The sequence below is a fragment of the Coregonus lavaretus genome, assembly GCF_964263955.1.
Source record: "Coregonus lavaretus genome assembly, chromosome: 12".
Lineage (NCBI taxonomy): Eukaryota > Metazoa > Chordata > Actinopteri > Salmoniformes > Salmonidae > Coregonus > Coregonus lavaretus.
In genome coordinates, this window is record NC_139999.1 from 14,120,353 (window position 1) to 14,133,250 (window position 12,898).

The 12,898-nt window shown below is 42.5% G+C and overlaps 1 pseudogene across 1 annotated transcript in view; it reads right to left on the minus strand.

Annotated features, from left to right (window-relative positions):
• Positions 1-1,982: 1,982 nt before the first annotated feature.
• LOC311138098 (kazrin-like) overlaps positions 1,983-12,898 on the minus strand; it is a 202,355-nt pseudogene continuing 191,439 nt past the window's right edge. Inside the window, exons 6-10 of the transcript in view lie at positions 11,190-11,326; positions 5,789-5,959; positions 4,559-4,739; positions 2,521-2,682; positions 1,983-2,156 (exon numbers count right to left, since the gene is read on the minus strand). The product of the transcript in view is annotated as a kazrin-like (transcript). The remainder of the gene's footprint in view (positions 2,157-2,520; positions 2,683-4,558; positions 4,740-5,788; positions 5,960-11,189; positions 11,327-12,898) is intronic.

Below are 12,898 nucleotides of genomic sequence, written 5' to 3' on the forward strand. Positions count from 1 at the left end.
TCATATTCATTTTTTAAGATGTTAAAGCTCCTCCTCATCCACTGTCAAAAGTTGAAGACAGGTCAGGTTATCTTACCCTTGAAGTTACTTCTTGTTCTTTAAATAAAATACTTTGAAAGATTTACTCTTTTATGCAACATCTCCTAAATTACAAAACATGAAACAGATTATCGTCATAATCACAAATGTAAAAAATGAGGAGGGTTGTATGGTAAAGAGCAAAACTAAAAACTGTCATTGCATCCAGAATGATGCAAGATAATGAAAAATGGGAATGGGGTTATGTTCTGGGGGGTTAGGGAATATGAGGATGCTTTAGGTTGTTAATATCACTGCTAACTAATGGATTCCTAACCAAAGCAGCACATGTAATCATGCAGGGGCTTTACTGCACAGTCCTATGCTTACCGTTGGCACATGTTAGATAGTTGTCCGTTTTTAAACTCAATAAGGACAAAAGCGATCTTACAAGGCAGTGACCCACATCTACTCTGACTCTATTTTGTTAAAGATTAAACTTGAACCTTTGGCACTTTAAAATGCTTTCAAACTGTGTGTGTGTGATAATCAGATACATTGATCATTTTGTGTGTTTTAAATAGTTTGCTACCATTGTTTTTTTAACCTTATTTTGGTTTTCAGCTTTCAGTGAGAAATGTATATGGATCGATTTAACACATCTACCGGCCTGGCAGGGTACCGTAATTCTTTAACAATTGATCCGATTGAAAAGGTCAGTGTCTATCTGAAACATTCAGCATGGGTAGAACAGAGCAGGAGGCCTACACAAACAAACACATATCACTCCTCTACCTATCTAACATTCCCATACTCCTAAACCTGTATCTAGACAAAACACACTATTCACATCAGACACTCTGGTACTCACAGCATCATCCTATATGAGGCTATCCTATTCGCCGATGCTGCCCAATGGGCTCCTCTCCTTTTATCCATTATGACAGAATAAGCAATAAGACCTGCTCCCCCCAGCTGTAGTAGTTTCACTTGTTCTACACTACAGGGTCACAACAAAAGGCTGGTCAGACTCCTTACTGTGGCTGTATAGTGGGACGTTTCTGAAATAGTCAACTAACTGGTCCATTGTTCAGTAGAATATCAAATGTCCTTCTGATTGTCATATTATTATTATTTTCTTTCAGTTTCACTATAAGAAACATGGTCGTTCCATAGACTTCAATGTTGATTACTAATGGATACCACTGGTGTGTTTATTTTCCATTCACAATGTGGAGGGTTATTCCTCATTCATATCTTCATGACAATGTAAATAATTGGCCAAATAAGACTGGGGATGGGAAAATTCTAAATAAAAAAGTATGATAAAAGCAACTATGAAATAAAACCGTTATCAGACAAAAGACATTTACAAACACTAGGTGCTCAATTACTACTATTTACATATTCACACCAGTCCTTCATGTCTCCAGTTATAAAAAACACATATATATTAAGATAAATAAAAGATTACACAGCATAAACATGTTTACACATAATAATCTCATGTATATATTTATATGCATGTAAACATATATACATATGCATACATGTACATCTATAAATATATATTTAATTTACATACATACATTTTTGAGGATAATATACATTTTCTGGGGGTACCAGTTGTCTTTCAGGTTTTTCTTTTGGGCACACACGGCAACACACCCGCACACATGCACATGGTCACACACACACACACACACACACACACACACACACACACACACACACACACACACACACACACACACACACAGACAGACAGACAGACAGACAGACACACACACACACAGACAGACAGACAGACAGAGACACACACACACACACACACAGACAGACAGACAGACAGACAGACAGACAGACAGACAGACAGACAGACAGACACACACACACACAGACAGACAGACAGACAGAGACACACACGCACATCTGCATGCACACAACCAGACCCACACACACCATCACCAGTCGGCATCCTCCTCTATGTAATAATCAGGGATGGATGTACCATCAAACAGGCCCGGGTCCATTGACTTGCGCTGCTTGCCCCGAGCAAACACCCGGGAGAGGGAGCCCAGACTCATCTTCTCCTTCTTCTTAGTCTTACGCTTCTGGTCCTCCAGGTCCTCCATAGACTAGGCCAGGGGAAGGAGAGGGTAGGAGGAGAGAGAGGGGGGGGGGCAGTAGGAGAGAGAGTGAGGGCAGGAGGAAAGAGAGAGAGAGAGAGAGAGAGAGAGAGAGAGAGAGAGAGAGAGAGGGGGGCAGGAGGAGAGGGCGAAAAAGGGGCAGAGGGGAGTAGGACAGAGAAAGAGAGTGCAGAGGACAGACAGACATTCAGGTTAGTCAACACAAACGATTTGCAGATTCAATCACAGAACTACAGTAACCAATACTACAACATAACTAAACCAACTGAAAGAGCAGGTAAAGACAGACAGACAAACAGACCGAACAAAGAAGAGTAAAGGTACTTATAGAGAATTGCGGAGGTGTGATTACTTGGTCGGGGGGGCCAGGCAGCTCTTACATTACAGAGAGAGTGTGTCCGGTGGCGGGGGGAGTTGATGTCACTGGGGGTGGACGACCGATCCCCGTCAGCCGCCGACGCGTCTGAGATGGTAGAGGGCTGGCGGGAGTGACAGGGACTGATCCTGACCACCGCTGGAGAGGAGACATTAGTCCACACACATTAGTCACCTCACACTGAGCCACTGACTCCTCAATACAGTAATGGTTGTGCTGTTTGTGTGTGTGTGCGAGAGAGATTGGTCCTCTGTAGCTCAGTTGATAGAGCAAGGTGCTTGCAACACCAGGTAGGTTCGGTTCCTGGGACCACCCATACTTAAAATGTATACATGCATGACTGGAAGTTGCTTTGGATAAAAAGCATCTGCTAAATGGCATATATTATTATATCTATATTAGAGACAGAGGCAGAAGCAGAGACAGACAGACAGACAGAGGTGACCCTACCCTCAGTGGTGGAAAAAGTACCTAATTGTCATACTTGAGTAAAAGTAAAGATACCTTAATATAAAATGACTCAAGTAAAAGTAAAAGTCACCCAGTAAAATACTACTTGAGTAAAAGTCTAAAAGTATTTGGTTTTAAATATACTTAAGTATCAAAAGTAAAAGTATAAATCATTTCAAATGTCTTATATTAAGCAAACGAGACAGCACCATTATATAAACACTACCGTTCAAAAGTTTGGGGTCACTTAGAAATGTCGTTGTTTTCGAAAGAAAAGCACATTTTTTGTCCATTAAAATAGCATCAAATTGATCAGAAATACAGTGTAGACATTGTTAATGTTGTAAATGGCTATTGTAGCTGGAAACGGCTGATTTTTTATGGAATATCTACATAGGCGTACAGAGGCCCATTATCAGCAACCATCAGTCCTGTGTTCCAATGTTTGCTAATCCAAGTTTATCATTTTAAAAGGCTAATTGATCATTAGAAAACCTTTTTGCAATTATGTTAGCACAGCTGAAAACTGTTGTGCTGATTAAAGAAGCAATAAAACTGGACTTCTTGAGACTAGTTGAGTATCTGGAGCATCAGCAATTGTGGGTTCGATTACAGCCTCAAAATGGCCAGAAACAAAGAACATTCTTCTGAAACTCGTCAGTCTATTCTTGTTCTGAGAAATGAAGGCTATTCCATGCGAGAAATTGCCAAGAAACTGAAGATCTCGTACAACACTGTGTACTACTCCCTTCACAGAGCAGCGCAAACTGGCTCTAACCAGAATAGAAAGAGGAGTGGGAGGCCTCGGTGCACAACTGAGCAAGAGGACAAATACATTAGAGTGTCTAGTTTGAGAAACAGACGCCTCACAGGTCCTCAGCTGGCAGCTTCATTAAATAGTACCTGCAAAACACCAGTCTCAACGTCAACAGTGAAGAGGCAACTCCGGGATGCTGACCTTCTAGGCAGAGTTGCAAAGAAAAAGCCATCTCTCAGACTGCCCATCTTCATCTTTTCTTTTTATTGGCCAGTCTGAGATATGGCTTTTTCCTTTGCAACTCCGAAGGTCACCTCTTCACTGTTGACGTTGAGACTGGTGTTTTGCTGTGCTAACATAATTGCAAAAGGGTTTTCTAATGATCAATTAGCCTTTTAAAATGATAAACTTGGATTAGCAAGCACAACGTGCCATTGGAACACAGGACTGATGGTTGCTGATAGTGGGCCTCTGTACGCCTTTGTAGATATTCCATTAAAAAAATCAGCCGTTTCCAGCTACAATAGCCATTTATAACATTACTATGTCTACACTGTATTTCTGATCAATTTGATGTTATTTTAACTGACAAAATATTTGCTTTTCTTTCGAAAACAAGGACATTTCTAAGTGACCACAAACTTTTGAATGGTAGTGTATATATTTTTAATTTACGGATAGCCAGGGGGACACTTCAACACTCAGCAATCATATATATAGTATATAATATAAATATATAATATAAATAGTATTACTTAAGTAATACTTTAAAGTATTTTTACTTAAGTACTTTACACCACTGCCTACCCTGGCGGTCCACAGTGTGTCCGTGGTAGAGTGTCTGTTGGCTCTGGCGGATGGCAGCGGTGAGGGGCAGGTCTCCCTGCATCGCCCACTCCTGACTGCCGTTCACCACCGGCTCTGAGGGCATGGCCATGGACTGGCGCTTCGGCACATCCTTAGTCAGCGTGGACAGGGATTGTTTTGCCTGCCATAAATACACACACACAGGGCGGTAAGATACAGTGGTACAGACACATACAGTACATGCTTGGAGGCATGTATGCACTGATGCATCATAAACACATACACTGAGGATACAAAACATTAGGAACACCTGCTCTTTCCGTGACATAGACTGACCAGGTGAATCCAAGCGAAAGCTATGATCCCTTATTGATGTCACCTGTTAAACCCACTTCAATCAGTGCAGATGAATGGGAGGAGTCAGGTTAAAGAAGGATTTTTAAGCCTTGTGACATGGATTGTGTATGTGTGCCATTCAGAGGGTGAATGGGCAAGACAAAATATTTAAGTGCCTTTGAACGGGGTATGGTAGTAGGTGCCAGGTGCAGTGGTTTGAGTAAAGAACTGTAACGCTGCTGGGTTTTTCATGCTCAACAGTTTTCCGTGTGTATCAAGAATGGTCCACCACCCAAAGGACATCCAGCCAACTTGACACAACTGTGGGAAGCATTGGAGTCAACATCGGCCAACATCCCTGTGGAACGCTTTCGACACCTTGTAGAGTCCATGCGAATTAAGTCTGTTCTGAAGGCAAAAGGGGGCGCAACTCAATATTAGGAAGGTGTTCTTAATGTTTTGTACACTCAGTGTGTATACACACAGGAGCACTGCCACACGTGTTAAAATAGGCACATGTTCGGAATTGCAGGGTGTGTTGAAATGCGTGTGGAATTAGATGGGACAGATCATTCCATCAAGGTTAGCATCATTCTCTGGCTGTGAGCACATGACAGAGACAGAGATATGGTATTCTAGCTCTGAGAAATCTTATCAGCTGCTGGGTGTAGTGAGGAGTTAGAGGAGCCCCACAGAGGAGGTGGGCTGGCTGGCTGTTGTTGTCTGACTGGCTGTCTACTGTTGTCTGGCAGTGGAGAGGGATTAAGGACATGGACTGAATAATGAGTATATCTGTCAGTCAGGCAAGACAACAGACTCTCTAAGGGGCTCCTTAACAATGCAAAAAATGCAGCAATTCCGATTAGGAGCAAAACCTGTGAGTGTATGTCTCACCATGGTGAGTTCAGCCTCCAGCTCTTTGATGCGGTTCTCCTTCATGTCCATGTGAGAGCGCAGGATGCAAGCCTGCTCTGTGGCCTCTTTGGTCTGCCTCCTCAGATCCCATTTCTCCCTCTCCAGCAGGTCCTTCTCCTTAGCCAGGGCCTTCACCGCATCCTCACTCTCCTACAGTACAGAACACAGATACTGTCAATCTTTTTTTATTTATTTATTTATTTAACCTTTATTTAACCAGGTAAGCCAGTTGAGAACAAGTTCTCATTTACAACTGTGACCTGGCCAAGATAAAGCAAAGCAGTGCGATAAAAACAACAACAACACAGAGTTAAATATGGAATAAACAAAAACAAAGCGTACAGTCAATAACCCAATAGAAAATCTATATACAGTGTGTGCAAATGTAGTAAGTTATGGAGGTAAGGCAATAAATAGGCCATAGTGCAAAATAATTACAATTTAGTATTAACACTGGAGTGATAGATGTGCAGAAGATGATGTGCAAATAGAGATACTGGGGTGCAAATTAGCAAAATAAATAACAATGTAAATAACAATATGGGGATGAGGTAGTTGGGTGGGCTAATTACCAATGGGCTGTGTACAGGTGCAGTGACCGGTAAGCTGCTCTGACAACTGATGCTTAAAGATAGTGAGGGAGATAAGTGTCTCCAGCTTCAGAGATTTTTGCAGTTCGTTCCAGTCATTTGCAGCAGAGAACTGGAAGGAAAGGCGGCCAAAGGAGGTGTTGGCTTTGGGGATGACCAGTGAGATATACTTGCTGGAACACATACTACGGGTGGGTGTTGCTATGGTGACCAATGATCTAAGATAAGGCGGGGATTTGCCTAGAAGTGATTTATAGATGACCTGGAGCCAGTGGGTTTGGCGACGAATATGTAGTCAGGGCCAGCCAACGAGAACGTACAGGTCACAATGGTGGGAAGTATATGGGGCTTTGGTGACAAAACGGATGGCACTGTGATAGACTACATCCAATTTGCTGAGTAGAGTGTTGGAAGCTATTTTGTAAATGACATCGCCAAAGTCAAGGATCGGTAGGATAGTCAGTTTTACGAGGGCATGTTTAGCAGCATGAGTGAAGGAGGCTTTGTTTGCGAAATAGGAAGCCAATTCTAGATTTAACTTTGGATTGGAGATGCTTAATGTGAGTCTGGAAGGAGAGTTTACGGTCTAACCAGACACCAAAGTATTTGTAGTTGTCCACATATTCTAAGTCAGACCAGTCGAGAGTAGTGATTCTAGTCGGGCGGGCGGGTGCAAGCAGCGTTCGATTGAAGAGCATGCATTTAGTTTTACTAGCGTTTAAGAGCAGTTGTAGGCCATGGAAGGAGTGTTATATGGCATTGAAGCTCATTTGGAGGTTTGTTAACACAGTGTCCAATGAAGGGCCAGATGTATACAAAATGGTGTCGTCTGCATAGAGGTGGATCTGAGAGTCACCAGCCGCAAGAGCGATATCATTGATATACACAGAGAATAGAGTCTGCCCGAGAATTGAACCCTGTGGCACCCCCATAGAGACTGCCAGAGGTCCAGACAACAGGCCCTCCGATTTGACACATTGAACTCTATCTGAGAAGTAGTTGGTGAACCAGGCAAGGCAGTCATTTGAGAAACCAAGGCTATTTAGTCTGCCAATAAGAATGCGTTGATTGACAGAGTCAAAAGCCTTGGCCAGGTTGATGAAGACGGCTGCACAGTACTGTCTTTTATCGATCGCGGTTATTATATCATTTAGGACCTTGAGCGTGGCTGAGGTGCACCCATGACCAGCTCGGAAAACCAGATTGCATAGCGGAGAAAGTACGGTGGGATTCAAAATGGTCGGTGATCTGTTTGTTAAATAGGCTTTCAAATACTTTTGAAAGGCAGGGCAGGATGGATATAGGTCTGTAACAGTTTGGATCAAGAGTGTCACCCCCTTTGAAGAGGGGGATGACCGCGGCAGCTTTCCAATCTCTGGGGATCTCAGACGATACGAAAGAGAGGTTGAACAGGCTAGTAATAGGGGTTGGGACAATTTCCGCGGCTAATTTTAGAAAGAAGGGGTCCAGATTGTCTAGCCCAGCTGATTTGTAGGGGTCCAGATTTAGCAACTCTTTCAGGACATCAGCTATTTGAATTTGGGTGAAGGAGAAGCGGGGGGGGGGGGGGTTGCAGCGGAGTGTGCAGAGCTGGTGGCCGGGGTAGGGGTAGCCAGGTGGAAAGCATGGCCAGCCGTAGCAAAATGCTTATTGAAATTCTTGATTATCGTAGATTTATCGGTGGTGACAGTGTTTCCTAGCCTCAGTGCAGTGGGTAGCTGGGAGGAGGTGCACTTATTCTCCATGGACTTTACAGTGTCCCAAAACTGTTTGGAGTTAGAGCTACAGGATGCAAATTTCTGTTTGAAAAAGCTAGCATTTGCTTTCCTAACTGATTGTGTATATTGGTTCCTGACTTCCCTGAAAAGTTGCATATCGCGGGGGCTGTTCGATGCTAATGCAGTACGCCACACAATGTTTTTGTGCTGGTCAAGGGCAGTCAAGTCTGGAGTGAACCAGGGGCTATATCTGTTCTTAGTTCTGAATTTTTTGAATGGGGCATGCTTATTTAAGATGGAGAGGAAAGCACTTTTGAAGAAATTCCAGGCATCCTCTACTGACGGAATGAGGTCAATATCCATCCAGGATACCCGGGCCAGGACAATTAGAAAGGCCTGCTCGCTGAAGTGTTTTAGGGAGCATTTGACAGTGATGAGGGGTGGACGTTTGACCGCGGACCCATTACGGACGCAGGCAATGAGGCAGTGATCGCTGAGATCCTGGTTGAAGACAGCGGAGGTGTATTTAGAGGGTAAATTAGTCAGGATGATATCTATGAGGGTGCCCATGTTTACGGATTTAGGGTTGTACCTGGTAGGTTCCTTGATAATTTGTTTGAGATTGAGGGCATCTAGTTTAGATTGTAGGATGGCCGGGGTGTTAAGCATATCCCAGTTTAGGTCACCAAGCAGTACGAACTCTGAGGATAGATGGGGGGCAAGCAATTCACATATGGTGTCCAGGGCACAACTGGGGGCTGAGGGGGGTCTGTAGCAAGCGGCAACAGTGAGAGACTTATTTCTGGAAAGGTGGATTTTTAGAAGTAGAAGCTCAAACTGTTTAGGCACAGACCTGTATAGTATGATAGAGCTCTGCAGGCTAACTCCGCCCCCTTTGGCAGTTCTATCTAGACGGAAAATGTTGTAGTTCGGAATGGACATTTCTGAATTTTTGGTGGCCTTCCTAAGCCAAGATTTAGACACTGCTAGAACATCAGGGTTGGCAGAGTGTGCTAACGCAGTGAATAACTCAAACTTGGGGAGGAGACCTTTGATGTTAATATGCAAGAAACCAAGGCTTTTACGGTTACAGAAGTCAACAAATGATAGCGCCTGTGGGGTAGGAGTGATACTGGGGGCTACAGGGCCTGGGTTAACCTCTACATCGCCAGAGGAACAGAGGAGGAATATAATAAGGATATGGCTAAAGGCTTCTAGTGGGTTGGGTACAGAGAAAGGGGGCAGATTTCCGGGCGTTGTAGAATAGATTCAGGGCATTATGTATAGACAAGGATATGGAAGGATATGAGTACAGTGGCGGTACACCTAAGCATTGGGTAACTATGAAAGAGATAGCATCACAGGAGGTACCGATTGAGCCGGTCTCCGCGTGTATGGGGGGTGGAACAAAGGAGCTCTCTGAGGCTGGTTGAGCTGAACTTGGGGCTCTACAGTGAAATGGTATAATAGGAACTAACCCAAACAGCAATAGGCATATTGACATGGGAGAGAGGCATAACGCAATCACAGATTCGAGAGGGCTAAGACAACAACTGGTAATGGCGACGAAAGTTTGGGCTGAGGCTAAACAGATCAACAGGATGGGGTACCGTGTAAAGGAACAGTCCAGCAGGCATTAGCTGTGTAGCTGAGTGATCATAAGGTCCAGTGAACAGCACTAAGTAAGTCCGGGAGCAGATCGTAGGCTGCTAAAGCACAGGCGAGCAGGAGGCACGGCTGTTGATTGCGCATGCTAGCGGGCTGGGGCTAGCAGATTGATCTTCATGGTCGTCGCAACGGGAAGCCTGTTGAAACCACATCAGACGATTACGTCGGCAGACCAGACGTGATGGATCGGCGGGGCTCCGTGTCGACACTAGGAGGTCCCGTCCGGTTGACAGAGAGGTAGATAGCCGGGAGATGGGCCTGGCTCGAGGCTAGCTCAAGGCTAACTGGTACGTCGGGAAGTGGATATTAGCTAACAACACTCCCAGCACTGCCTCAAACCAGCGTGTAGGCATATGACTACTCGATGAAGCCCCGGTGTGTTAGTTATACTATTTCAAACTATTTGGAGTGGATCTGTCTACTGTGTAGTGTGGTCCTCTGTAGCTCAGCTGGTAGAGCACGGCGCTTGTAACGCCAAGGTAGTGGGTTCGATCCCCGGGACCACCCATACACACAAAAAAAAAATGTATGCACGCATGACTGTAAGTCGCTTTGGATAAAAGCGTCTGCTAAATGGCATATTATTATTATCATTATTATGTATTGTACATTTTGGTGCTGGTCGTAATTGAGAGTAAACGTGAGTGTACCTTTTGGTGCTGGTCATAGTTGAACGTAAATGTGAGTGTACCTTTTGGTGCTGGTCATAGTTGAGCATAAATGTGAGTGTACCTTTTGGTGCTGGTCATCAGTGGTGTAAAGTACTTAAGTAAAAATACTTTAAAATACTACTTAAGTAGTTTTTTGGGGTATCTGTACTTTACTTCACTATTTATATTTTTTACAACTTTTAATTCACTACATTCCAAAAGAAAATAATGTACTTTTTACTCCATACATTTGCCCTGACACCCAAAAGTAGTGCTTAGCAGGACAGGAAAATTCACGCACTTATCAAGAGAACATCCCTGGTCATCCCTACTGCCTCTGATCTGGTGGACTCACTAAACACATATGCTTTGTTTATAAATTATGTCTGAGTGTTGGAGTGTGCCCCTGGCTATCCGTAAATAAAAAAACAAGAAAATAGTGCCATCTGGTTTGCTTAATATAAGGAAATTGAAATTATTTATACTTATACTTTTACCTTTGATACTTAAGTATATTTTAGCAATTACATTTACTTTTGATACTTAAGTATATTTAAAACCAAATACTTTTAGACTTTTACTCAAGTAGAACTCTACTGGGTGACTTTCACTTTTACTTGAGTCATTTTCTATTAAGGTATCTTTACTTTTACTAAAGTATTACAATTGGGTACTTTTTCCACCACTGCTGGTCGTTGTTGAGCGTAAATGTGAGTATACTTTTTTGTGCTGGTCGTTGTTGAGTGCACTGTACCTTTTGGTGCTGGTCGTAGTTGCGTATGAAGTCTCGGAGCTGCTCCTCCCGGCTCTCCAGTGTGGTGTACAGCTGCTGCATCTGGTTCACCAGGTCTGCCTTCTCCACCTTCAGACGCTTACGGTCAGACTTCATAGCTGTGGGACACACACACACATGCACACACACAAATCAGGACTAAAGACTTTAACCAAAGGTTGGGTCAGAGATGCAGTTATATTGAATTGCCACAAGATGACACTGTGACTTATTGTAAAATCCTAGGAAGAGCAACATTGTTATCCCAAACAGTGGATTAAAGTACTTAGGTAAAAATACTTTAAAGTACCACTTAAGTAGTTTTTGGGGGTATTTGTATTTTACTTTACTATTAATATTTTTGACTACTTTTACTTTTACTTCACTACATTCCAAAATAGAATAATTAACTTTTTACTCCATACATTTTCCCTGACACCCAAAAGTACTCGTTACATTTTGAATGCTTAGCAGGACAGGAAAATGGTCCAATTCACACACTTATCAAGAGAACATCTCTGGTCATATTGCCTCTGATCTGGCGGACTCACTAAATGCAAATGCTTCGTTTGTAATTGATGTCTGAGTGTTGGAGTGTGCCCCTGGCTATCCATAAATAAATAAAATAAAAACATGAAAATTGTGCCGTCTGGTTTGCTTAATATAAGGAATTTTTGATACTTAAGTATATTTGAGCAACTACATTTACTTTTGATACTTAAGTATATTTTAAAACCAAATACTTTTAGACTTTTACTGAACAAGTATTTTACTGGGTGACTGACTTTTACTGGAGTAATTTTCTATTAAAGAATCTTTACTTTCACTAAAGTATGACAATTGGCTACTTTTTTCACCACTGATCCCAAAGAAGCACCACAGAGTAAATTATGTAATGATCTAAGACGGTAAGTGGCAGAGAGGCACATAGTCATTCAAAACACCTAAACACACAGACTGATGTGGGGACTATGTTCACTATACTTCTCCCAAAGACGGCTTGGCATAATGGCATTGGCCACACAGGCAGCATGTTTAATACAGCCAACTTCCAGGGTCAAGGTTTGCTTTTCAGTATAAGAGACCATAACTCATAACCTGTATTGAGAGGTTATGAGACCATAAATAATAACCTGTATTGAGAGGATATGAGACCATAAATAATAACCTGTATTGAGAGGTTATGAGACCATAAATAATAACCTGTATTGAGAGGATATGAGACCATAAATAATAACCTGTATTGAGAGGTTATGAGACCATAAATAATAACCTGTATTGAGAGGTTATGAGACCATAAGTAATAACCTGTATTGAGAAGATATGAGAACATAAATAATAACCTGTATTGAGAGGATATGAGACCATAAATAATAACCTGTATTGAGAGGATATGAGACCATAAATAATAACCTGTATTGAGAGGATATGAGACCATAAATACTAACCTGAATTGAGTGGATAGGAAAATAGTGAAGCCTTGACAGGTAGAGTAAGATTGTGAGTCATGATAACAAAGTATTCCTGAATCTTTCTATTTAAGACAAAGTAGAAGCTGTCCTCTCCATAACCGTAACCGTCATTCATTGAGGCCTAAGCATTCCCAATGTACATGTTCCTGCCTTTAACCCTCCTCAATCAACATTCAAACCTGTTCTTCAACAGTTACACCAGAGAGCGCCACAGTAATG